Source organism: Caretta caretta, chromosome 2 (genome assembly GCF_965140235.1).
Source record: "Caretta caretta isolate rCarCar2 chromosome 2, rCarCar1.hap1, whole genome shotgun sequence".
Classification (NCBI taxonomy): domain Eukaryota; kingdom Metazoa; phylum Chordata; order Testudines; family Cheloniidae; genus Caretta; species Caretta caretta.
Genome location: NC_134207.1, coordinates 254,682,163 through 254,708,490, shown reverse-complemented (window position 1 = coordinate 254,708,490; position 26,328 = coordinate 254,682,163). Strand labels below are relative to the sequence as shown.

At 41.1% G+C, this 26,328-nt stretch overlaps 1 protein-coding gene across 10 annotated transcripts in view; it reads right to left on the bottom strand.

Moving 5' to 3' along the window:
- KMT2C (lysine methyltransferase 2C) overlaps positions 1-26,328 on the bottom strand; it is a 328,257-nt gene that overhangs the window by 152,311 nt on the left and 149,618 nt on the right. The gene's annotated exons all lie outside the window — the stretch shown is intronic.

Here is a 26,328-nt window from a genome sequence, read left to right as displayed (position 1 = left end):
AACACATTATACCTAGTATGGAGCACCCTGTCTTGCAAAGTGATGGATTAGATTACCTAGTATCTCTTTCCCATCTCTAATTACCATCATTCTATGATATATGAGTACAGGCAACAGAATACTTTACACGGAATCAGTACTGTTCATTAATGATCACATTTGTATACGTGAAAACAGAATTCCTCAAGAACTAACAATCCGTCATAGGGCCATCCTACCTGGAGTTCGTTCTGCATGACAGGTGCACCTGACTTAGGGTATGTCTACACTACAAAATTAGGTCGCTATTATAAAAGTCAATTTTTAGAAATCGATTTTATATAGTCAATAGCGTATGTCCACACTAAGCGCATTAAGTCAGCAGAGTGCGTCCTCACTACCGTGGCTAGCATCAACTTACGGAGCGGTGCACTGTGGGTAGCTATCCCACAGTTCCTGTAGTCTCCGCTGCCCATTCGAATTTTGGGTTAAGCTCCCAATGCCTGATGGGGCAAAAACACTGTCACGGGTGGTTTTGGGTACATGTCATCAGTCGCCCCTCCCTCTGTAAAAGCAACGGCAGACAATCGTTTTGCGCCTTTTTTCCGCGCAGACGCCATACCACGGCAAGTGTGCAACCCGCTCAGCTCGCCGACACTGCCACTGTTGTGTCCTGGGTGCTACTGGTAGGACTGCTAACCGTCGTCATACACTGCTTCCACTGCAACTCTGCTCTACTGCTATTGTCTCAATAGCGAATTTCTCCATGTTGTCTGCCATGGGCTCCTGGGTATGTGTGTTCTTCCTCGGGAAACATGTGCAGTGCTAACTGTCGTCCTCCATCGCTTCCGCTGCAACTCTGCTCTCATGAATCCACCTCGCAAGTCCTCTCGTTCTCTATAAATATCTATTCTCATGGCATCCGTCAGCCACCGCTTCCGCTGCAACTCTGCTCTCCTGCAGATGCCATACCACGGCAAGCTTGGAGCCCGCTCAGATCACCACGGCAATTATGAGCATTGTAAACACCTCACGCATTATCCTGCAGTATGTGCAGAACCAGAACCAGAACCTGCAAGAGCAGGCGAGGAGGCGACGGCAGTGCAGTGATGAGAGTGATGAGGATGTGGCCCCAGCAATTTGGACATCCTGGTGGCAATGGGGCAGGCTCATACAGTGGAACGCTGATTCTGGGCACGGAAAACAAGCACAGACTGGTGAGACAACATAGTGTTGCAGGTCTGCGATGATTCCCGGTGGCTGTGTAAGGGCACTTTCATGGAACTTTGACTTGCTTTTCCCTGCCCTGAAGCACAAGAATACCAAGATGAGAGCAGCCCTCACAGTTCACAAGCGAGCGAGCGACAGCCCTCTGGGAGCTTGCACCGCCAGACAGCTACCGGTTAGTCGGGAATCAATTTGGAGTGGACAAATCTACTGTGGGGGCTGCTGTGATCCAAGTAACCAACGCAATCACTGAGCTGTTGCTGTCAAGGGTAGTGACTCTGGGAAATGTGCAGGTCGTAGTGGATGGTTTTGCTGCAATGGGATTCCCTAACTGTGGTGGGGAGATAGAGGGAATGCATATCCCTATCTTGGGACGGGACCACCTTGGCAGCCAGTATATGAACTGCAAGGGGTACTTTTCAATGGTGCTGCAAGCACTGGTGGATTACAAGGGACGTTTCACCGAGATCAACGTGGGATGGCGGGGAAAGGTACATGAACACTCTATTCTTCAGGAACTCTGGTCTGTTTGAACAGCTACAGGAAGGGACTTACTTTCCAGACCAGAAAATAACTGTTGGGGATGTTGAAATGCCTATAGTTACCCTGATGCCATAAACAGGCACCCTGTACAGTAGTAAGGAGCTGTTCAACTATAGGCTGAGCAAGTGCAGAATGGTGCTAGAATGTGCATTTGGATGTTTAAAAGCATGCTGGTGCAGTTTACTGACTCGGTTAGACCTCAGCGAAACCAATATTCCCATTGTTATTGCAGCTTGCTGTGTGCTCCACAATATCTGTGAGAGTAAGGGGAGACGTTTATGAGAGGGTGGGAGGTTGAGGCAAATCGCCTGTCTGCTGATTATGTGCAGCCAGACACCAGGGCAATTAGAAGAGCACAGCAGGGCGCGCTGCACATCAGAGAAGCTTTGAAAACCATCTTCATGACTGGCCAGGCTATGGTGTGACAGTTCTGTTTGTTTCTCCTTAATGAAAACCCGCCCCCTTGGTTCACTCTACTTCCCTGTAAGCTAACCACCCTCTCCACTTTGATCACCGCTTGCAGAGGCAATAAAGTCATTGCTGTTTCAAAATCATGCATTCTTTATTAATTCATCACACAAATAGGGGGATAACTGCCAAGGTAGCCCAGGATGGGTGGGGAAGGAGGGAAGCACTGTGTGGGGTGGTGGATGAGGGAAGGACAAAGCCACACTGCACTTCAAAACTTATTAAATGCCAGCCTTCTGTTGCTTGGACAGTCCTCTGGGGTGGAGTGGTTGGGTGCCCGGAGCGCCCCCCACGCGTGTTCTTGGGCTTCTGGGTGAGGAGGCTATGGAACTTGGGGAGGAGGTGGGCAGTTACATGGGGGCTGCAGCGGCGGTCTGTGATCCTGCTGCCTTTCCTGCAGCTCCACCAGACACCGGAGCATATCATGTTGATCCCCCAGTAACCTCAGCATTGAATCCTGCCTCCTCTCATTGCATGCCGCCACCTCTCATCTCACTCATCCCTCCTGTTCTCACATTCATTTTCTGCTTTCTTGGACTCTGACATTGTTTGCCTCCATGCATTCTGCTGAGCTCTTTCAGTGCGGGAAGACTGCATGAGCTCAGAGAACATTTCATTGTGAGTGCGTTTTTTTCGCCTTCTTATTTGCGCTAGCTTCTGGGACGGAGAAGATAGGGGGAGCGTTGAAACATTTTCAGCTGCGGGAGGGAAAAAAAGGGAGAGTAGTATTTAAAAAGACATTTTAGAGAACAACGGGTAGACTCTTTCACGGTGAACCAAGCTGTTAACATTACATAGCACATGTGCTTTCGGTACAAGGTCGGATTTTGCCTCTTATATTGAGGGCCTACTGATTTGGTGTGAGAGATCACACACACAGGGCTGGGCAATAGAATTAGGCTTGCAGGCAGCTATGGTAAGCCAGTCTTTTGGCTTCTTCAACCTTCATAACATGTGGGAATGGTTTCAAACAGCAGCGCCCACCTTTCCCATACCAAGCACCTGTTGGGTTGGCCATTTAAAAAGAGGGGCTGTGGTTTTTGGGTTAATGTGCAGCACAAACCCAACTAAACCCCCGTCCACTCAGTTCTCTGGGATAATCACTCTGCTGAGGATAACACAGAGAGATAAAGAACTGATGTTGCTTGAATGCCAGCAAACACCAGGACCATACGCTGCTATGCTTTGGTATGCAATGATTCCAGACTACATGCTACTGGCCTGGTGCGGTAAAGTGTCCCACCATGGAGGATGGAATAAGGCTGCCCTCCCCAGAAACCTTCTGCAAAGGCTTTGGGAGTACCTCCAGGAGAGCTTCATGGAGATGTCCCTGGACGATTTCCACTCCATCCCCAGACATGTTAACAGACTTTCCCAGTAGCTCTACTGGTCGCAAATGCATCCCAAGTCTTCAGGACAAATTAATCATTAAACACACTTGCTTTTAAACCGTGTATTATATTTACAAAGGTACACTCACCAGAGGTGCCTTCTCCGGCTTCATGGTCTGGGAGCCCGCCTTGGGAGGGATGGGAGGGTATTGGCTCCAGGGTGATAAACAGTTCCTGGCTGTCAGGGAGAACAGTTTCTCCGCTTGCCTGTTGTGTGCCATCCTCCTCCTCCTCTTCCTCATCCTCATCCCCGTTGCATGAGACTTCTCCCTTGCAGGTGTCCACGAACAGGGTGTGGTAGTGGTAGGGCCCCCCCGCAGAATTGCATGCAGCTCATCATAGAAGTGGCATGTCTGGGGCTCTGACCCGGAGCGGCCATTTACCTCTTTGGTTTTTTGGTAGGCTTGCCTGAGCTCCTTAATTTTCATGTGGTACTGCTGTGGGTCCCTGTTGTACCCTCTGTCCATCATGCCGTTGGAGATTTTTGCAAATATTTTGGCATTTTGTCTTTTGGAACGGAGTTCTGATAGCACAGATTCTCCCCATACAGCGATCAGATCCAGTACCTCCCATTTGGTCCATGCTCTTTTGCGATTCTGGGAGTGCATAGTCACCTGTGCTGATGAGCTCATTACGCTGACCGAACAGGAAATGAAATTCAAAAGTTCCTGGGGCTTTTCCTGTGTACCTGGCTAGTGCATCTGAGTTGAAAGTGCTGTCCAGAATGGTCACAATGGAGCATTCTGGGATAGCTCCCAGAGGCCAATACCGTCGAATTGCGTCCACACTACCCTAAATTCGACCTGGCGATGTCAATTTCAGGGCTAATCCCCTCATCGGGGAGGAGTACAGAAATCAATTTTAAGAGCCCTTTAAGTCAACAAAAATGGCTTTGTCGTGTGGACGGGTGCAGGGTTAAATCGATCTAACACTGCTAAATTTGACCTAAACTCGTAGTGTAGACCAGGGCTTAGTTTCCCTTTCAGATTCCCCTGTAACAGTCCAAACAGCCTCTCTCAGTGCCAACAGTCTTGTGGGGCTAAGTTGTTATAAAAGAAAGTCCCGCATGCACACAAGTCCCAATACCAGAGTGCAGACAACACACCAAATGCAGCCCTGGTTCCCTCACCACACCCCAGCTCCACCCTGGCTCCCCAGCATAGTCCTCTCACGTCTCTCCGCCAGGACAGCCACCCCAGCCCTCCCAACTGGAGTGCACCCCCACTCTTCCCAGCGAAAACCCCCACAGCCTCTCTGCTGGGATCATCCTTGCCATGGGAGCAGGCCTCACTCCCCCAGGATCTCTCACAGTTCTGGGTCCAGCTCTCTAGCCCTGGAGATATCAGCGGGTAAGCTCATCCTGCCTTCAGCCCTGGCTCTCTAGCTGGGGGATATCAGCCAGCAAACCCCTCTTGCTGCTCTCTTCCCTTCAGTCTTCTCCCAGGAACCACATTCCGCTTCCTTCTGGGAAGTTCCTTGGTTTCTGGCAGCTCTCACCTGATTTTCCTGACTAACCAGTCTGCTCTGACTCATTGGGATCCCACCCTCTCTGGGTCTCTCCCTGATCTTCTATAGTCCCCTGGTGCTGACCCACCCTCTTAACTGGCCAAATAGGAGCACCTGTTCTGGTACAGGGGAGATGGACCTACTTCATTCACGGAGGCCAGCCACGCTGCGACAGAACCTCTTTATTCAAGGGGGAAAAATTCTATCATCTATCTCACCACACCTTTCTGATTCAGTTAATCAGTCCTTTAACTTCTTGGATCTCATTATAGTCCCCAAAGCACTGTAACATGCTTTTGCACTTTTTCTCCAAGGCAATAATATTTTTTTGGGTATACGGGATTATAGAAAATTTGGAATACACTGATGAAAAATAGGTCTTTGGTTTATAACAAAGCATATAAAGTATAAAAGCATATAAAGTACCAGGTGAGCTAATTTTTCATTATAAAAATATACATTTTAGGAATACTGGCATATTAGAGTACAAGAGCATCAACTGACACAAAGGAACATGTACTCCAATATGATATCTGCTTAATTCTTTAGAACACAGAAAATGTACATTACCTTAATTCTCCAACATTTCAAGGCTCGGACACAAGACATAAATAATGCTCTCACAATCTCCTGGCAACTGACAACTGATTTTAAGGCAAAGAGTTTGCAAGGATACATGTCTAAGTTAACTGCTACACAGACAGACATTCTTAAAGTCAGACCAATCCACATCCTCAGAGAAACGACCATCTGCACTGCCAACTGAAGGTATATTGGCAGGGAAAAATGGCTATTTCATTTGCAGGATAAAAGAGAAACTGTCAGGCCTACAAAAGAAGCCAGTTGATTGGGGGTAGCTATTGCCAAGTATTTTGTGCAGCAAGGCTATAAAAAAAAAAAGAGAGAGAGAGAGAGAGAGAATGCCAACATAACGTACAGAGAAGAAAGATTTTACAACCCTTACTGAAGACAGAGGTCCAATGACCTCATGTTCAGCACTCAAAATTGATATGAATAAGAGGGTTTCACTGCAAAAAGTTTACAGAGCTGAGCTCCGGGTGCCACAAGGCTGGCTATCAAAGATATATTTTTGCTGTCATTACAGCTCTGCTGTAAAAATGTCCTTGCCATTGAAATATATAGCTCCAGATATGTGAAGACATGGCACACAAGAGGTTAAGAGTCCTGTAGGGTAGAATGCATAGTGGATACCTACATTCAGTACATTAAGGTAAGTACTTATCAAAGTACTTGACAAAGCCCTGGCTGGGATGATTTAGTTGGGAATTGGTCCTGCTTTGTGCAGGGCATTGGACTAGATGACCTCCTGAGGTCCCTTCCAACCCTGATATTCTATGATTCTAAGTGATATTGTAAGCATACGCAGATGACAGTTTTAATATCTACTAGACTTCCAATCTCTACCTATGTATGTTACTAATGTCTCTAACTAGTAAGACTATAACTATTATAAGGTTGAAAACACTGTGACAAAGTCACTTTTAGAGACCATACATTCACTGAATCTATGATCTAGGATGCTGTATACAGTAAGTGATGGGACTGAATGTGAGGTGCTGAAACCATGCAGCCTACAATCGGAAGCTTCGCAAACTGAAGCTGCATGCTTGTGTTATAACTGCTACACAACCAGTGGCATAATTTCATATCCAACACTCAAATTGTACAGATTAAGAATGCATGCAAGAGAGGTCTGGTAGGATTAACCCTTAGAACATTACAATTTTCCGGCCAGATTAACCCTTTAGAAGATATCGATTTGGTGGAGAGAGTGTGTGTGTGTGCGCGTGTGAGAGAGAGAGAGAGAGAGAGAAATGAATGAGATTAATGAAAACATTCAAAGATTCAAAATGTTACTCAAAACTTTGAATTATCAAGTTGTAATAAATACCAGTGTTAATGACACTTAAGGCCTCAAGTTTCTGTTTTAAAATAGTGACCCAAAATGGCATATAATGAATGACAAAAGTAGATTTAGAGTGCACCCTTCTCCAAATTTTATACTGATTCCTGAAGTGTCAGTTAGTGGATACCTCATCACTTTTCTCAAAAGAATGGAAAATAGGATAAGAGAAGAGCAAGATCCGAATAACTCTGAGAAGTACTGAAAAATGCCAAAAACATGCTGATTTACAGCATCACATAAAGAAAACGGGGGGGGGGGGGGGGGAAGGAGGATGGAAACCCTAATTACATTTAATTGAACTCTTCACACCCATCTGCTAAAACTACATTGGCAATGAAAAGCATTTGGCATTTACACAAAACACACACTTTATAAACAAGGTGGTATATATCATCTGAACCAAATAAAAAATGAAGAATATCAACATTTATTGAATTTATAAGAAGAAGAGAGAAAGCAGTCAGAAGTAATAAATCCTCACAGGGAGTTTTTGCCATAGCTGCTGACTAGAAAACTTACTTTTCCAGCAACACTTCTCTAAAACTGGACAACAAGTTATGGCCAAGAAAAAGTATATAGTTATTGTAACTGACTGACTTTTGTGAGGGAAGTGTTAAAAACAATGAATTAGATGTTTTTAATGCTGTGATACATAAAAGTTCCCAGAACCAATGTTACTTTGGTTTTCTACTGCAAAAATATTTCATCAGGACATTAGAAAAAAAATCAAATTATCAAGACACTACAAGTGTTTTTCCATCACCACACTGTATATTCAAAGATAATAAAAGACTAAAGGAAGGTATAGAGTTTTCAAGATGACCAACAACGGGTAGATGAAATTACATCAGATTCTCAGGGACTGTGTGTCTTGAACGCTGGTCCACAGGACTATTTGGAGCTAGCTGGTTCCAAACTGCCACCTAGGAACCTGCTAACTGTTGTCAAATTAGGAGCTGATCTCAGACAGAGGACCTCAGTCCTGGGAGCTGATTGGCAGAATGCTGAAAGTCCTGATTGGTCCACAGCCCCTATTTAAACCTAGCACAGGAACAGGAAGTCATCCATGCAACTGGATCCACCGTGCTCTGGACTGTATGCCTTTTGCTTTCTGCTCCCGCTACCTGGGCTTGACTTCCAGGTATTCCAACTTGGTCTCACTCTGGTTATCGAGCCGTGGTTCTGCTGTCAAGTTCATCTCCTGCTTCTAATCTCCTGGTAACCTGACCCCTGGCTGCGTCCTGACACTTGGACTTTCGGTTTGCCCTCTGGCCTGTCTTGGACGCTGAGCTCCTAGTATCTGACCTGGCCTAAATCCCAACTCCTGCTTTGATCACAAGGTCAGATCGCCCATGTTCCAGTCAGGACACAGCTAAAGGTGACAGCATATGGGGCTCCTCTCAGAACATTCAACGCTTGATGCAGGGATAAGAAATGGCAAGCTGTCAAAGCAAGCATGAAATTGTTGTGGTTGTGGATACAGAGGAACCAGAAGTTTTACAGACTCCTGGACTGAAGGAAGGTCTTTGCACAGTGCTATAAAACTAGTGATAAAGTTCAGGTTTTGGTCACAGCTAATTCCTGCTAATTTTCTTGAACAAGACAGGCCACTTTCCTATTCAAAAGCCCTTCATTGGCTACCCACTGCTCTTTGTATCAAGACCAAGCTTCTAGTGATTGCCTTCAAGACCCAGCAGAACTCCAATCCTGCCTACATTTCTGATTTTATTTCTAATTACTGTTCTCTCAGTCATTTAACTCTGCACAAGCCTTACATCTAATTGCTCCCCTTCAAATTTTTCTCTCACTCATCTATGCGCCTTCATCTATGCTACCCCATATGTTGGGAACAGCCTCCCTGATTTTCTGAACCAAATAGTCATCTTCTCCTTCAAATTTCAATTTGAAACTTACTTAACTCATTAGGTTCATTGGCTCCAATCTGCCGTTGTAACATAACCCATTTCTTTATACTTTTTAAAAAAGTAACTAGAAACCCATGCCAGAGGCAGCTTCTCTCTTTCACTCACTGTTGGGAAACCACCTCCCCAACCCAATGAACAGAATCAGCATTTTTTTATTCTACCTATGTCCTTCCCATACTCTCCTTGGTTGTTGGGGTTTTTTTTTTCTGGTTTTGTTTATTTGTTTGTTATACCATAGACCTGCTAGCCCTTGAATACTACCATTAACCAAAGGGAAGAGTACGGAGCTCATGATTTAAATGTCTTTCTGGAAACAGGAAATGCAACTGGTTTAATGTTCAGAAATAAGTATCAAGAGAAATTGATTAAATAGAAATTATAGAACTGCCAACACCAGAGTTTATTGGGTACCTCCTCCACATTATAAAAAGGTGTATTGATTGATCAGGATTGGAATAGATGCAAAGCAGAAGTTAGCACATGTATCTATCTCAGTTGAGGGTACTACAGGCTAACTTAACAATTTTCAGTGTATGCTGTAAAAAAAAAACTTGTTGACAGATATGTTGGTGCTGGTGTTAACCAGATAAAAGTGAATCTGATAAAAGTAGCGTAAGCTAAAATTATAGAACAAAAACTTGGTTTTGTCCATACATTATCAAAACATCAAAGTACCTGATCCTTAGAGGGGCTGAGACCCACCAAGGCTCATTAGCTTCATGGGAAGTTGAGGATCAGGCCCTAAAAGCTAGGGCAATAGAAAGATTGTTGGCTCTGTCCTCACAGTTAAAAAATATTCTTGGTTTCAAAAAGTGCCTTTATGAAAAAATTGTATCCACTATGTTAACAGATTTCCACTACTGAGGTGCTTTGGAAAAATATTCATCCAAAACCACAGAAATTGTTTTTACTGAAGAGAAGATTATGACAATATGGGTTCTGATCCAGCTGCTACCAATAGTAAATCAAAGGATATATATAATGCCACATTTTATAATTATTTCATAGCCTTTAGTACTCTTAATTAAAGTGAACATGTAGCAAACAATTGTATTATGAAGAAACACTGTGGATTTTAGAAAAGAGGTCAAAATTATGACTTAGAATGGAAACTTATATGCAATCTTACCAATGGAGAATTCAGTAAAATATGAATTTTATCATTCCAAAACTTAGTTTGGATAAAATTACAGACTTTATACTTTGCACAGATCCGTGTATTTCATTTAGTTTTTAAAATGTTAGCTGAGAAATAACAGAATGCAATGAATGATTTTCATTTATAATAGTGTATTGTACCGGGTAGAAGACCCACCTGTTCATCTTTTATTGACCTTACACAATTTAATCTATACAAAACAGTACGGCTGTATAAACGGTTATCTTTCAAATGGTTCAGCTACTGAAAATTGTTGTGATGGACTCATATTAGGGGGATAAAGTGAATAATACCTTATGCTCCTGGCATTAACGAGACCTCAAAGAAATTTGTAAACGTGTAAACGGTGGTTAATGAGATGCGCTACTGTTGTTCTGACAATCATCACTGGTTGCTCTATGATCTGGTAAAAGCCTAGTAATGCTTATGAGCACACATCACTATCAGGATATCTAACATCAAGTCCAATGTTTTCTAAGTATTGTAGATAACTAAGAAAAATTAAACACACCAACATGTTGACAAAGGAGAGTAAACAATTTTCCATGACATGACTGCTTTGAAAAGGTACTATGTTATTATAGCAGTACCCATTATTTTCTAATCTTTTAAATTTTATATTAGCAATGCCAGATATAGGGAGATGATTCAAAGCTGATAATGAGCAGGACATCCATTGATTGGTTATTTTAAACTTGAAGATTTAATAAAAAATTAAACAACAAAGAACAGGAAATTAAAATTCAGATTCCTCTAGCTTAGATTTTAATTGCAATGTAATTGTAATTTTCTTTTACCACAATTCACTAAATGAAACATTTTGAAGCACCAGCAAACTCTAATGTAATTTAAAAGGCAAACTTTAAACCTGAGAAAACATTTCCTTCCCTTAGTTTGTTTAAAACAAACAAACAAATAAAACCAACGTGTGCCTATGTCAGGCTCTTGGTGCTTTGATATCTTTAAAAACTCACAATATTAAACAAACTATGAAGTACAGTATATATTACATACAAAAAAAATGTGAAAAGAATGCCATTGTTGCAAAGTCAAGCACTGAAAAGTTAGGAAATACCAGAATTAAGGTTACGGGTAAAATCTTAATTCCGTACCTTTGACAGAATGCATTATGATAACATGTAATTAAATGCAGCATGTATTTAACCACAAGATCATATACTATTTTTTCCACAGGATTCCAGCCTCATTCAATGCACAGGATGGACAGAGCTCAATGAATAGGTATTATTCATTGCTTCTTTTTATCCTCCTACTCAATGTGTGGATCCTGTGCTGTACTGAATGTACACCATCCAAACTCTGCACTGAATATTAAATTATTAATTTCCTAATGGGCATGTCTATAGTGCATTCACTGTACTATCAGTTATGAAATTATTAATAAATATATCTTCACAACCTCTCTGTAAGGTGAAGGAGCATTATCTCTATTTTATAGATGGGGTAGTGAGGCAGAGAGAAATTAAGGCTAAAATTGACAACAGTATACACCAGTTTTGGGTGCCCATTTTGATACATCTAAAGGTATGATTTTTTCAGAGTACTTAGCATTTTTATAGCCCTTTATACCTGAAGCTGTGCAGTTGCAACTTAGGCAAATCAGGTCACAGGTGTTTGAAGCTGGTCATCCAGAAAATGTGGCACAATCAATTAGTGACCAACTGTGAACATTTTGTCCTCAGTGACCTGCCAACATCACATGTAACCATAATTCTGGCATATACTAACTCTTCAATACTTAAGTTTCCAATCTTAACATTATTTTAACAGTTTTTGTATGATATTTCCTTTTTTTTAAACAAAGCAAAATTAAAATTATATTTTGTGGAACCATATTGACCACCACATGGGTCATCAGCAAAGTCGGGTCCTTTAAATCCACACCACACATTTCAATCACTTGGGCTAATGGACTAACTGGATGGCTACTTGCAGCAGCAGTAGACTGCTATTTTCCAGAGAGACCAGCCCAAGGGGTGGGGGAATGAAACACACACTTACCAATGGGTTACACAACTATTTGCAGACAGCAGAAGCCTGAAGAATCCTGGATTCTATCCCAGATTCTGGAGGGGAATGTGCTCTAGTAGTTATAGACCCTTCTACTCCTATCTATCTTACCTGACTCCTGCTACGTAGAGATATGTTCGTAGAAGATTATAATTTAGAGATAGTCCCTCACAAGGGACAGTATTATGAATATGGAAATTTGGAGATGTACGCCCTGGAGTTGGGGGTTGGGAGCACGACATGGCTATGTGCGGCGGTTCACCTGAGAGGCTCTCCAGTTTGTTTTATTAAAGTTTTATTCCTTTCTCATCCACTGGTTTGTTATTTAATGAATCCCAAGAACATTACATGTAATCCGAAGTGCTGAATGAGAAGAAAACTGCAGCGATTTTGAAGCTAACCTGGGTTTGCAACTGAAAGCAGAGACAAAGGGAGGCACCAAAGAAGCATGGGGAGCACCAGGCACAGAGGCTTTTGCATGTATTTGGTGAGCACAACAGTAGCTTGACTAGCTTAAGTGGGGGGAAAAAGCCAAAAATGGATGTGTTGCAACCTCCATCCAGTCTGCAATTGTCAGGCAATGCTGCCAAGAACTGGAAAACATTCAGACAGAGATCTGAATTGTATTTAGCAGTCATAGGGGCAGAGGAGAAAAATGAAAGTGAAATCATCCATGTATTAAATTCAAAGAATATAGCCAGAATAGGTCAACTCAAAGAGTGGAACCTGCAGCTATGAAAACCACTGCTGGGGGAAGACTGGTTTTCAGATGGTCATGTGGAAGTTGTGGATCACAGCATGCCCCCAAACAGTGTGTTGCTTTGCGAAACTCTGTCATAAATGTGGGAAAAAAACATTTTGCAAAATGCTGCAGATCCCAAATGCAGAAAAGTCAAGTGCGTTCAGTTAAAGACACTCTGGTCGAGGAGTTTTTCTGTAGATGAACTGGGATCTAGCAAGCCTGATGAGAGGGACTGGATACTGTCTGTGACCATGACTGGAATAATTATTCCACTGAAACTGGACACAGGAGCTCAGGTTAATATTCTGTCTGAACAAGATTATGAAGGACTGAAAACAAGACCAAAACTGGCACCAACAAAAATAAAAGTAACTGGTTATTCTGGAACAAATATACCACTAAAGGAAAGGTGCATTGCTAGCATCAGCCATTTACAAAAATACCATATAGGCTCCCTTTCATTGTAGTGCCAAAGGAGGTGACATAAATTTTAGGCCTGGCTGCATGTGAGAAATTCAATCTGGTAACATGGGCACTGCTCTCGCTGCAAGATCACATTTAACCTGGCTATGAGGTACTCTTTTGGGAATATCATGACCTGTTTCAAAGGTTGGGTTGCTTGCAGGATGAACATACAATCTGGATAAACCAGCAGGTGCCTCCAGTTCTCCATCCATGTAGAAAGATGCCATTTTCACTCTATGATAAACTCAAGTCTGAGCTTGAAAGGATGGAAGCAATACAAGTAATACAAAAAATTGAGGAGACAACATAATGGGTGAGCTTCCTCGTCATTGTGGAGAAAAGTAACGGCCAGCTACGCATATGCTTAGATCCCAGAGACCTCAACAAGGCTATAAAAAACATTTCAAACTATCAACCAGAGAAGAGATTATGGCTCAATTTGCAAATGCTAAATATTTCAATAAATGGGATGAATCCACAGGTTTTTCGCAGCTACAATTAAATGAAGAAAGCTCAAAGTTATGCATAATTAATACCCCATTTGGAAGATACTAAATCTCATGCTTACCTTTTGGCATAGCTTCAGCCCCAGGAGTGTACCACAAAACCAGACCTAAGATCTATGAACATATTAATGGTGTTGACACCTCAATGGATGACATCATCATCTGGGGCTCAATGAAAGAGGAGTATGATCATAGACTTTGGGATGTCCCAGATGCAACTACCATTGCAAACCTCAAACTAAATATGGAGAAATGTGTTTTAGGGATTACAGAACTGGCTTTTGCTGGGGCCATTGTTTCCAGGGAAGGTATAAAACCTAATAAGAGGAAGATTTCAGCCATTGAAATGATGCCACATTCCCCAGTCAAAGAAAGATGTCCAACAGTTCCTGGGAATGGTTAATTATCTTGGGAAAATTCATACCTAATCCACCAAAGCAGCAGCTTTGAGAAAATTCCTAGAGAATAAAAATGAATGGTATTAGGGTGCAGAACAGGAGGCATCATGAGAAGGTTTAAAACAACTAATTCAAGAGAACTTCAACACTGGCTATGTACCAGGAAAGCCTATTAAAATTTCAGCAGAGGCTTCACAGTCTGGGTTAGGTGCAGTGATTTTAAAGAAGCATTAAGATTGTTGGCAACCAGTGGCATATGCATCCAAATCACTGACTGAGGCAGAAACCAGATACACACAGGTCAAGAAGAAACTTTTAGGAATGTTGTTTGCCTGTGAGAGATTCAATCAGTATATTTATGGATAGACAGTGGAAGTTGAAATGGACCGCCAAACCCCTTATAGTGCTATTTAGAAAACCAGTAAATGACTACCTTAAGGACTCAAAGAATGATGATAAAGCTGCAAAACTATGATTTGGTTGCGACCTACGTGCCCGGTAAACTCATGTTCACTGCAGATGCACTTTTCAGAGCAGTGGCAGAGAAGACTTTAGAGACAGAGATGCAAGCCTACGTAGATCTGATTGTAAAGTAAATTCCCATAGCTAACAGGAAACTGCAACAAATAAGAGAGGAAATGGAGAAAGATGAACTGTTGGGAATCCTTAAAGACGTGATAATTAAAGGGTGGCCTGAAGAAATAAACAGTTGCTGTCCAAGTATAAAGTATTGGAACTGCAGGCATGAACTTACTGTGATAGATAAGGTGATTTTCATGGCAGTAAGGTTGTAATTCCAATGAGCTTCCAAAAAGAAATGCAATGGAAGATACACAAGGAGCATTTAGGAATTGAGAAGTGCAAACAATGAGCATGAGACGTGTTGTATTGGCTGTGGATCAATCACAACATCGCTACTCTGGTAGGATACTGTTTTTCCTACTGGAAATACAAAACATGACAACAAGCAGAGCCACTGAGACTTCATCCAGTTCCACACAGGCCTTATGAGAAGGTCAACACTGATTAATTTACTTGGCAATAAAAGGATTATTTAATAGTCCCAGATTATTATTCTCTGTATCCAGTACTGATAGTAAGTCAGTGATAGCCAGCTTGAAGGGAAACTCCAGATGACGTCTTTAGTGATAATGAGCCACAATTTTCCAGTGCAGATTTTAGGCAATTTGCCATAGATTGGGATTTTCATCACAAAACATCAAGTCCAAATTACCCCCAATCAAATGGACTTGCGGAAACGGCTATACAGACAGTAAAGAACTTTATGAAAAAGACTTTTGACAGTGGGGGTGATTTGTATAAAGCATTACTGGTTTACTGACGTTCTCCCCTGGAGAATGGCTTTTTCTCCAGCTCAGCTGTTAATGGGAAGAAGGATCATATCTAATTTACCAATTATTGAGAACTTGCTGAAATTTACAGAATGTACAGAATGTACAATGTACAGAAGATGAAAGAATGTACAATGTACAGAAGATGAAAGAAAATCAGAAGTGGAAGCAGAAATATTATTTTGACAAAAGAGCCTGTGAGCTCCCATCTCTGAACCCAGGTGACAGAGTGGGCCTGAGGAATCACACCTCTAATACTTGGGGCCAAAGGGGTACTGTTAAAGAACAGCTGCATCCAAGGTCTAATATAGTCTAGACAGGCCACGGGGGGCGGGGGGCGGTTGAGGGGGGGGTGCATTTTGACATAATTGAAGGGATCTACGAGTAATCCCAGAAAGTTCCAACACATGGACAGTAGATGTAGACTCTGGCATTTCTCATCTATCTGATCCTTTATCATCAACGCACAAAGGAGAAACTGTCAAGGAGCAAGAGAACAACTCAGACTCTAATCAAAGGCTGATACTGAGAAGATCAGAGCGGGACATTAAAACGTCCTGAAATACTCAGAGACTTGCTAATGTGCCTGGAGAAGAGGTTTTGAAGAAAGTGAGCGGTAAAGACTCGCTCAAGAATGATGTGCTGGTAACATCTCCTCTCTAGGTAGTTGATACATTGAATTTATGGAAATGTACTAGATGGGTTGGGAATTTAATACACTTGTTATTAGAAAGTTGTTAGCTGTGTTTATAAAATAATTTGGTTTTTTTTTAAGAGGGAAAATAAAGAGATATGTTTGTAGATTATAATTTAGACGCTCCCTCATAAGGAGCAATGTTATATTATGAACATAGAAATTTGGAGATGTGCCCTGGAGGTGGGGATTGGGAACTCTGCATGGCTGTGTGCAGCAGTTTACCAGAGAAGCTCTCCAGTTTGTTCTAATAAAGTTTTATTCCCTTTCTCATTCACTGGTTTGTTATTTAATGAACCCCAAGGTTGCTACCTGCTCCCATCCCCCTCTGATTTTTATTCTACCCCACCCTTTCTGCTCCTCATACTTTTGCATTCCAGTCAGGCTGCTTCCTCCGTCTCTGTGCTACCTGGGAGCCACTGAGAGAACAGAAGAGAAAATCTCCCTGGTGTCCATTCTGATGCTTGGCAACACAACAGACCCCAGTAGACTGGAAGACCAATGGTAGGAAATGTCCTGCTCGACCTTGCAGCCCTGCGCTGGCGCACAGAAAGTCTGATCAGCACACATGAGCTGTGTGGAGATGGACCATGCCCAGTTCATATGGAATGTTCAGCAAATTTAGCTTCCAAACTCGAATAAGTCTCTATGGAGCATGTGCAAACCAAGAATTTCAAAGGCTTATAATTTGGCCAATTTAGACAAAATGTTCATAGGGATGGAAAAGGCATATCCCTCAAACTAGGACGTCTCCACTGCCAAATTTAAAGCCCCTGTTCCAAAGCATGGAGACACTAGAGCTTCTCATCAAAACAGATAAAAAAATTTTAACATGAGCTAAATTAATTTTTTCCATAATCTTGTTCAGAAACTAAACTGTTTTAGCTAAAACTTTCCGAAAAACTTCAGCCTGAAGCTGACACCTAGCATGGAGTATTCCAGCTTGAATGGTTAAAGTTTGGCAAAGTTATAAGCAACTGAACACAGGATCTTCTAACAGAAAGTGTTGGGCAACCTTAACTTAGGTAATAGTTACAAGCTACACCTATAGCTAAACCACTCAGGATATGCATGCACTGAAAAAAACCCCTGCAACAATGAGTCTTAGAGCCCAAGGTCTACAGACTCAAGCTCATGCAATGGCGCTAAAAATAGCCATGTAGACATTCCCCCTTGACCTCTAAAAACCAAGGGGAGAGGGCCAGTGTTTCTGATTAATTTTGAAGTGGATTAAACTAATTTGGAATAAGGCACTCTTATTCTAGAATAAGAGCATCCACACCTGGACTTAATCAGGAGTAGTTAATCCACTTTAAAATCACATTCTACTTTATTCCAGACTAACTTTCATGTGTAGACAAGCCCTAATACTGACAGCAGTACTACTAAGCACAACACATTTAGCAAAAGTGGATACACCTGGATAAATCACTTTCAGCACTGTCACTCCTGAATGTCCGGAAGGTTGCCCTGTTTTCTCTGCTTCCCCATTTAACTACTTCATTTACCTTGTAAATTTTTTAAAACTTAAAGGTAAATTCTAGCGAGGTATAAAGCATTTGGATAAATAGCTATAGGATATTCTCTTGCTTTACTGTTTCTGTGGCTTTTGTCATTGGGGAGTGAAAGAGCCTCCTATTTCCCTCTCCCCTGTAGGCAGGGATATAGAGAAATTAAATTTCTTGGGCATATTTGAACTTCCCCCTTCCCAGCAGCCAGCCGCCCCATTAATCTTAGTTTCAAAATCCACACTGATGAATGAGCATGTTAGCACGATGTTTCTGACAAAATGATCCGCAGTGAGATAGTTAACAATGTTTGACATTTAAATTGTTATAATTAGGCTTCGGGGTTAGCTCCCCCCAAGAGATGAGTGAGGAAAATCAGACCCTGTCACTTATTGTTTCAGGCTGCTTGTTTGCAGGCTCAGGAACACAACAATGCATCAGTTCTACTTGGTTCGTATTTGGAAAGTTTTCTTCACATCAGAAGGGGTAGAAACTTCATTTAGGGAGTACAAAAGAAAGAAAAAGAAACGAAACAAAGCTTAGATCCTGAAACACCATTTTGTAGTAATGAGCAGATTGTGTAGGAAATTCTGCAGCCATAGAACTGTGGAAAATACCAGCCCTGCTGATTATAGGCGGGGCTGATAGTGCTGTCTATTATTAAGGTTGCCTGACACTTCCCACTTTAAGACCCTCTTTTTATTGGTGTATAACTTTGCCAAACAAACCAGTTGAGCTGAAATTTTACTTGGCAGATGTGTGCTTCAGACTGATACTTTATTTCATTCTTTAAAAAATTTGAGCCAAAACAGTTTAGCTGTTTCTGAGAATGAGGCTACAGAAAAATAAGTGTTGGGCACATTACAATTTACTGGTAACCTCTTCACTGAACAGCTCTAAGCTGGCCCCGTGCTTTGTAGCAAGGACTTGAAATTTTGCATGGGGTGGCCTTTGTGAAAGGAGTGTGCTTTTTGCCTTCCCCATGAAAATCCAATTTGGCCATATTATAAGTCTCTGAAAACAATTGCAATTTGCACGTGCCTAATACAACCTCCTTCGATTTTAGCTGCTAAAATCTCTGAAGTTTCTGTTTTCACTGAGCATGCCTGATCCTCTCTCTCACAGCTTCCAGTGATTACCAGACTGCACATGAACCATCCCCACAGAATGACTGATCATGCTCCAGCATAGGGCAATAGGAGTGAAGCTGCACTTTCCCTGTAATGGGTGCTCCAAGCTGCTCCAGCCCAAGGGTGAGGGACTGGCACTAGAAATGAGAACAGGAAGTCAGTATCTCCAGTGTTCTCATTGTCTGCACCTACTGGCACCTAGACCCCTTGGAGAAGAAAGTAGAGGGGACAAAAATAGGACCAAAGGAGGGAAAGGAATAGATTGGGAAGGCGGGGGGTTAGAAACTGGGACTGGCAGGGAAAGGAAACTGGGAGCCAAGGGGAAGCTGGGACTGGGAGCTAGTGAGGGAAATGGGTGGGACAGGGACTATGAATCAATTGGCTGGAGGGGATAGGGAGAACACTGAGATCAGCTGAGGGGGAGGAGACTGGGACCAATTTAACAAAGGGACTGGAACAAGGAACCAGAGTGGCCAGGGCAACAGATCTGACAAGAAAGTGGGTAAGTGAGGGGGAAGGGAGATAATGCTGATATGAAGACAGAGATTTGAGGAGAAGAGGGACTGGAAACTGAGACTAGATGAGGAGCCCAAGGAGGAAGATAAGTACTGGGCTGGTGGCGGGGAGGAGGGGAAGAGACAGATCAGATGAAGAGCCAGGAGAAGGAAACTGGACTGGCTAGGCAAGAAGAATGGGAAGGGAGGGAGGAAAGAGAACTGGGACTCAGATGGCAAGTGGACTGGGACTAAGAACACGGGGTCTAAGAACACGGGGTGGGGAAAAGACAGGACTGTGACATGGACAGGTTGGAAGGGAGGGGGTAGAACGATCAAAAGTTGGAAATGGGCAGAAGTGTCTGTGTCCACTAAAGTATACAGTATACACCCCTCCAGAATCTAAAATGGAACCTCAGGGTATGTCTACACTGAAGGAAAAACAAAACAAAACAAAAACAGCAGTGAGTTTCAGAACCCACGTCAACTGACTTCAGCATGCAGAGCTCACACTACAGGGCTAAAAAGACCAGTGTTGACATTCCTATTTGGAATGGAGCCCAGGCTCTAAATCTGGCAAGTGGGGAGAGCCTCGGAGTTCAGGCCCCATACTGAATGGGAACGTCTACACTGATATTTCTAGCCATGTAGAATGAGCCAGTTGATCCTGGCTCTGAGACTTCCTGCTGTTGGGTGGGGGCAGGGTGTGTGTGTTTGCAGTATAGATGTACCCCTAGATTCCAGAGTCATACCATTCCTTTGCTGTCAGCAAATATCCATGAAACTCACTAACAAATAGCGTCTTATTTCTGGTCCACATCAAGGATAATATGCTGCTAACATGATGGAATGTATGTCTTTGCTTTTATAAAAACCTAGGAAATTACACACATACAAACTACTGTTGAAAGAACACTATTAAGATTGCAAAATTAAGCACTGAAAAGATAGGGAATACAAGAATTAAAGTTGCCTGTCAAACCTTAATTTTTCCCCTTGTGCGTATGCATTATGATACAGTCTTCAATTACATGATCAGATACTATTTTTTTCCACAGGACCATGCCTCATTCAGTGCACAGACAACTTTAACTCTGGCATTTCCTAACTTTTGAGTGCTTGACTGTGCAACCTTAATATTCTTTTAACAGAGGGTTGGCGGTTTTTTTGGTAGTATAATATTAATTTACTCTAATGGAAAGGCAATTGTCAATAAAAGCCACTGCACATATTCAATTACAAGTATGTTTTACAGGATCTTAGTGGGGGTAGGGTCGAAGAGCAATTTTGGATTATATATGCATATAAAATAAAAACTTCTCTGCTTTGCTACCTTCCCCAGTTTTGAACACCTCCTTAGTATTCCTTCCCCATTGACTGCAATCAGTACCTCATTGTTCAGAATTCTTATTTTCTTGGCAGTTCCTAAATTGTGCTCTCCAAATGGCACAGAATCATTGTAAACAAAATCCTACATCTTCAGTTCACTAATTTTTGTAAAATGAGCCCAAATAAAGCAATTAGATGGTATACTTTAAAACTACCAGCTTGACACATAAATATGATTTCCAACTTAATAAAAGTTTCACATGTTTTATCTGGCTATTGCTTTCAGTATTTGCAATTTGATTACTTTAGTCAATTAAACAATTTATTCACTCATCCCAAAACTACACTGCCCCAAACTAGGGCTGTCAAGCGATTAAAAAAGTAGAATCGCGATTTAAAAAATGAATCACGATTAATTGCGTTGTTAAACAATAGAATACGATTTATTTAAATATTTTTGGATGTTTTCTACATTTTCAAATATATTATTTCAATTACAACACAGAATACAAAGTGTACAGTGCTCACTTTATATTTATTTTTGATTACAAGTATTTGCACTGTAAAAAAACAAAAGATAGTATTTTTCAATTCACCTAATACAAATACTGTAGTGCAATCTCTTTATCACGAAAGTTGAACTTACAAATGTAGAATTATGTACAAAAAAACTTGAACCCAAAAATAAAACAATATAAAATTTTAGACCCTGCAAGTCCACTCAGTCCTACTTCTTGTTCAGTCAATCACTGAGACAAACAAGTTTGGTTATAATTTGCAGGAGATAATGCTGCCTGCCTCTTGTTTATAGTGTTATCTGAAAGTGAAAACAGGTGTTCTGATAGCACTGTTGTAGCCAGCGTTGCAAGATATTTATGCACCAGATGCACTAAAGATTCATATGTCCCTTCATGCTTCAACCATCATTCCAGTGGACATGCATCCATGCTGATGACGGGTTCTGCTCGATAACTATCCAAAGCAGTGTGGACCAACGCATGCTCATTTCATTATCTGAGTCAGATGCCACCAGTAGAAGGTTGATTTTCTTTTTTGGTGGTTCAGGTTCTGTAGTTTCCGCATCAGAGTGTTGCTCTTTTAAGACTTCTGAAAGCATGCTCCACACCTCGTGTCCCCCAGATTTTGGAAGGCACTTCAGATTCTTAAACCTTGGGTCAAGTGCTATAGCTATCTTTACAGATCTCACATTGGCACCTTCTTTGCATTTTGTCAAATCTGCAGTGAAATCATTCTTAAAATGAACAACATGTGCTGCGTCATCATCCGAGACTACTATAACATGAAATATATGGTAGAATGTGGGTAAAACAGCAGGGGACATACCATTCTCCCCCAAGGAGTTCAGTCACAAATTTTATTAACACATTTTTTAACAAGTATCATCAGCATGGAAGCATGTCCTCTGGAATGGTGGCTGAAGTGTGAAGGGGCATACAAATGTTTAGTGTACCTGGCATGTAAATACCTTGCACTGCCAGCTACAAAAGTGCCATGCAAATGCCTGTTCTCATTTTCTGGTGACATTGTAAAGACGACGACGACAGTATTATCTCCTGTAAATGCAAACAAACTGGTTTGTTTTAGCGACTGGCTGAAGTAGGAAGTAGGACTGTGTGGACTTGTAGGTGCTGAAGTTTTACATTGTTTTGCTTTTGATGCAGTTCTGTAACCAAAAAAAAAAAAATCTACATTTGTAAATTGCACTTTCACAACAAAGAGATTGCATTACAGTACTTGTATGAGGTGAACTGAAAAATACTCTTATCATTTTTACAGTGTAAAAATCTGTATTACAAATAATATACAATTTGATTTCAATTACCACACAGAATACAATACATGTGAAAATGTAGAAAAACATCCTAAATATGTAATAAATTTCAACTGGTATTCTGTTGTTTAACAGTGTGATTAAAACGGCGATTCATTTTTTGGAGTTAATTGCGTAAGTTAACTGTGATTAATTGACAGCCCTACCCCAAAAATCACATATCCTTATTTTTTAAAGCTTACAGTCTTCTAAAGAAACTAACATACAATCTAGTCTCCTTTTATCTCTTTCTGCCTCCCTCATAATTACTCATATTCATTACTTACATTTTTTGGGTAAGTGGTTCAGAACTGATAATCTTGACCTAGAATTTAAACTCTTGAATTACTGGTCAAGCATTTAGCATGTATTTCAACTGGTCTTCTACAGTATGCCTCAGTAGCAAGAGAAAGAAAAAGCTGCCAACTTTTTTACTGAATTCCATAGAACATTAAGACTGATACTTAGCAGAAGCGATAACTGTTAAGTAAATGATATTCTTCTGATTAATATCCTGATTTGAAAACAACATTGATTCTTCTAACCCTTTAGCAATGTCCCAAAACAGATGTGCACAACTGCAAATTCTGTTTGCTTTCAGGTTTACGAAGTGTGATGACATATTTACAATCATGCATGAGCCCTTTTACCCAAGAGTACAATAAACCATAATAATTCTTCACCATCTGTTTCTTAATTTTGCATTCATTTAACTTTGCATTTTAAACTAATAATCATTTTCTTATAATATAGTTTGTTCCAGTGATAGAAATTATAGCTCAATGATTTGAGTATATCAATACTGTGTATTGAGTACACAGTATATCTACAAATGATTCCATTGTTCTTAATTATTGAGAGATAGTAATGTCATTGAATGGAAAAGAACTGCCAAAATATAGTGTTATGTTTCATGTGTCGTAGTGCTCCTTAGTAAATTTACATATTTATTGTGTCCCAATACCTGCCCTCTGCCCCGTATTTCTCAATAGCTTTACATTGAGTTGCATATAGTAGTATAGTTGTATACTGAATTTTTGAAAGAATAAGGTGTGTGCAGTTAAACTCTCTTCTTCTATTACATTTGCAATGTACAGTCAAATACAATTCCATCTCTTTACATTGCTCCAACTTGTTCATATCATGTACTCTATAGTGTAAGACCAAATACATCTTTGTAACATTTTTATTCTTATGTGGCCACAGCTAAACTAGGACTCTTGTCAGCAAAGTACTTTAGATGAAAGCTTTCTATTACTACATTTACAATAAAATGGGGGTAACCCAGACACTTTGCAAGCCATGTTTGAATAATAGTAATAAACTAAGACTCAATTGCTGGAGCCTGAGCAGAGTGGGGAGAGCAGCTACCAGCAGGCAGCTACTTCTTCTCCCAGATGGGCTGGTGGAGTCTGGGAGTAGGTTGGCAGGGGCAGGGACTGAGTTAGTCCCTTGGCTCTGCCCCCTCAATTGCACCGGCTCACACACAGGAGCCAGCAAAGAGGGGGAAGTAATCTGTGCCAACAAAAAAAGACTGGAGCAAAAGGGAATCAGGAACCAGTCTGAGACCTTCAGAGTCATACCCTAGGTCCCGCCCTGCTCCTGGGGCAGTGAATCTAGACACTGCCCCTTACCCGGGATGGATCATAACTCGACTATAGGGTTACAATCCAGCCCCTAGAATGTGAACTCATTGGGGCAGAGATGGTCTTCTTTGTTACTTGTCTGTAAAGGGCTCTCTCAATGGAGTCCTATTCCTTCACTGGGGTCCCTAGGCCTTGCCATAATACAAATGATAGTAAAAATAAACACTACTCACCACTAATAACCTCTTAAAGAACCAAGAGCCCAAATCCTGCTTACCTTACTGAGGCAAGTAGTCCTAGTGACTTCAAGGAGACTACTCACATTACTTACCCCTATTTTCTAAAAACTATACCATCACTTTACAGTGTGGAAATCTTAATGCCAAATTAGCACCCTAACATTTCAGCAGTGGTCAATAATTCATTAATAAAAGAACCCACAAAGCAAGAAGTGGTATTCCACAAACTGGATTTATTCCAATTAAAGAAGTTAAATGAAGTGGATAGAAAACAAAATTACTGCACGTTGTTTTAATAAGGTTGATATTTGTGCAGCAGACTAAATAAATGACCTGCCAACATTACTGAACATAAAATTAAAAAGATGCGAGTATAACTCCTTATGATGTTTTGGGGTTCCTAGCTTCAAGTTCTACCTGCCTGGTGAGTACTCCGACCTTTTTATTTCTCAGATGAGTGAGCACTCCTGCCAGGTCCAACCTTTACTAGGGGACTTATCCATCACAATATTCTAGGTCTGATAAAGCACCAACATAATCAAGGCACAATCTGATGTAATGAATGAATAACCGTAATTGTCTGCCCAATAACTCACCATCTACTTCAAGTCAGAGCCTTTTAAAACAAAATTACCTGTTTAACATTTGGAAGATCTTAACAAATTCTGTTACCACAGACAGTACACTAAATTTGCTTGCATTTTGGATAATCCTTTGTTTCCCACAAAGTTCCCACACAACAAAAGTGGAGGGTTATCATCAACTTAAAAGTTACATCTCCTTGGAAATATTTTACCTGCTATTGTTACAAGTGACACCTAACATCACTGTAACTGAAAGAAATTAGAGAACAAACTTTTTTTTTAGTGTTTGCGTGTATATTTGACAGCCCTTTGTCTAAAGTCAGTTTTCACAGTTGTTTGTGTAAGTCTTTCATACAACAGAGGCAAGGAAAACATTTTTAAAATAATAGGAAAATGTGTTTGTAAAACCATAAAAATTGGCTGGGGAGACTCATGGGCAGGTGTAGCACCTGAAAGTTACTTTTAACGTTTTTTTTTTTTTTTAAAGTAGCTGGATTTCAAGTTGATAATGTCTCTTTAATCTCAAGTAATACAGTACCACAAACAATCAATTTCAACTGTATGTTTTTACATTACCAATTTCATGTGCAAATTTTTCACTGAAGTCTTGAGCAAAACGTTGCCATCTTTAAATGCAACACACAACAGCCTGAGAAAACGTGTGGGCAGAAAAGCTGCTCTACAATACGATGGAAGGTGCTAACTTAAGAAACATGTCACTTCATCAGTTTTTGATGCTGTTTCACAGGCCACTTAGAAGTTGTCTGCCAAGGGCTGACCTGTCACATGGTGCTGGCTCTACTTCTTGTTTCCAGCTTAGATTCACAAAACAGATGGAAAGGTGACATGCAACGACATTGGTAGTAATTACTTTTTTCATAAAAGGATCAAAATACTAAAAACAGTTAAATACACCAAAATACTTTCCCAAGTGATTGCTGTAGTTGCCACAGAAATATTATGCTATTGTGAATGGGAGGCAAGCTGGTCTACGTGACAGAAAATAGGAGGGTGGTGGTCCATGACACCTCTCTAGTATGATGTAGTCCACAGCTGAGATCTCCTGGATTAACAGTATTACTTCATACTGGTGCGCAAAGCCTTAACGCTCATCCTACAATTTTGGGCCTGGTGCTGCCCCAAAGAAGTCAAAGGGAATCTTCTGACTGGATTCAATGGAAGGAAGATCAGGGCCTTTATGTGTCTATACAATATTTTTCTTTAAGGGCTTGATTCTGCAAGGTGCTGAACACTCTGGCCCCAATCCCACAAAACATTTAAGTATGTGCTTAAAAGCAAACTGAAGTCAATTGA